The 2,045-nt window shown below is 51.4% G+C and overlaps 1 protein-coding gene across 1 annotated transcript in view; it reads right to left on the bottom strand.

Moving 5' to 3' along the window:
• Positions 1–2,045, bottom strand: part of LOC107184081 (amiloride-sensitive amine oxidase [copper-containing]-like) — a 5,617-nt gene that overhangs the window by 1,468 nt on the left and 2,104 nt on the right. The gene's annotated exons all lie outside the window — the stretch shown is intronic.

The raw sequence follows: 2,045 nt of genomic DNA, 5'->3' as shown, positions 1-2,045 counted from the left end.
AGTGCTGGCAGTGTCCTGGGAAGGAGTCCTGGTCCCTGGCTGGCCAGTTGGGCCACCCCGTGTAGCTGGACTTGGGTTTCTCCAGGGCACCTATATTTTCAGAGGACCAGTCAGACTGGTCATGAGGATTCTGGGGTCTCCCTATCTTGAGTCAGGGCCAGGGCTTGGGTGGGGACATGTACTAGTCTCCTTTCTCCCACCTGAGGAGAACCAGAGGATAGAGCCACCTTCAGGGCCCGGGATGCTGCACCCTCGAGAATGCTGGGGTCACACTCGGGCTCCAGGTCAGACCAGACTTCCAGTGTGGAAAATGAGATGACCGTCTGGGGACAGCCCTCTCAGTGGCACTGCCCTGTCTCTCTGGCCTGTCTCCCCAGCGTGACCTAGACGTCTGAGGATGGGACTCTAGCTTCCTCATCTTTGTCTCCCTTTGTATTGTGGGTTTGCATCAGGCTTAAAGCAAGGAGAAGCCAGGAGAGAAATGCTGGTAAGTAGACTCCAGGGACTAGCAGGGAAGGAGGTGGGAAGGAGGTGGTGCCTGCCAGGACCACCAGGGACTGGATCTCATGAGAGGCAGAAGTGAACGCTCTGGGGTTCTTGGGCTCCGTTCTGAGGGGCAAGGCTCAGGTTCTCTTGCCATCTCATTAGGGGGGGAGACAGTGTGGTCATAGCCAAGGGAACAGCCAAAATCATGATTAGGGCCAAGGGACAACAAAGGGACAGGGTGGGGGAAGGCAGGGTATGAGGGGTAGGTGTACTTTGGAATGTGCATTTCCTAAGCTGTGGGTCAGTCCCTCAGTCCCTCAACAAGCACAGCTGGGTGCAACACTAAGTGCAGCCTGGGAAAGGCACTGAGATGTGGGAGCAGATGGGCCTTTGAGAGGAGCTTAGTTCTAAGGGACGAGCTTCCAGGGCAGGACTAGAGCTTTCAGAGAAGGCACCCAGCCCTGCACTTCTTCAGACAGGTGAGGACAGACAGAGGTTAGCAGTCTGCAGGCCAGAAGAGGGCCTTCATGTAACTTTGCTGGCACCTTGTCCTTGGATCTCCAGCCTCCAGAGCTGTGAGCTATAGGCTTCTGCTCAGAAACCCACCAGCCTGTGGCATTTTGTTATAGCTGCCTGAAGGGACTAAGAGGACAGGCAGCCACTTTCCTAGAGTTTCTGTAAATCAATGTAAACACATGAGTAGACTTATAAGTCAATGTACATCCTCCTCTCTTATGCGGAAGTTGGCACGCTGTAGAGATTGTTCTATACCCGTGCTCTTTTCTTCCTTAGGTTTCCCCACCTCCACCCCACATTGGTACAGAGAACGACCTCCTTTGCGCTTCTTTTACGACCCCCTAGAATTGCACCGTGTGGACGTGCCATAGTTTATTCAGACCTGCAAGCTCTCTCCCATAGATGGATGTTTGGGTTGTTTCCAGATGTTGCAATGACAAACAGCTCTGCAGCGAGTCACTGTGTACACACTTTTTTCTGTGTTTGTGAGCAGATCTCTGGGATAAACTGCTAGACATTGGATCAATGTGTCCAAGGGTAAAGGTGTTGGCAATTTTGCTAGATTTTTCCCATAGAGTCTCCCTACAGTTGTGCTAATTTCCCCACCCCTTGGTGATGTAGGGGAGTTCCCCCACAGGCTCCCAAGAGGGAGCTGTCAGCCTCAGGCTTTGAAAACCAATGTGACAGGTAAAGTTTGTGTTTCATTGGCTGTCATGTGCCTTCGTAATAGAAGTCTTTTCTGGGATAGAGTAGACCAAGGTGAATGGAGGCCAAGGGCAGGGGTGTGTTTCGTTTGCTGTGCCCCCACAAGAAGCAGCACTTGGAGCTGAGCCCTGGAGGGTTTATTATCTGTCCCTGTGTGGGGTGGGGGACTCAGGCTTCTAGTGAGGAGTTAGCTGGGGGCAGGAATGTCCCAAATAAGTTTGTATTTTTTTTATTTTTATTTTTAAATATATTTCTTTATTGATTCCAGAGAGGAAGGAAGAGGGAGAGAGAGAGATAGAAACATCATTGATGAGAGAGAATCATTGATTGTCTGCCTC

This window comes from Myotis davidii, unplaced genomic scaffold (assembly GCF_000327345.1).
Source record: "Myotis davidii unplaced genomic scaffold, ASM32734v1 scaffold2944, whole genome shotgun sequence".
In the NCBI taxonomy this organism is placed as follows: Eukaryota; Metazoa; Chordata; class Mammalia; order Chiroptera; family Vespertilionidae; genus Myotis; species Myotis davidii.
Note: the sequence above shows the minus strand (reverse complement) of the source record. Positions and strands in the feature narration are given on the sequence as shown.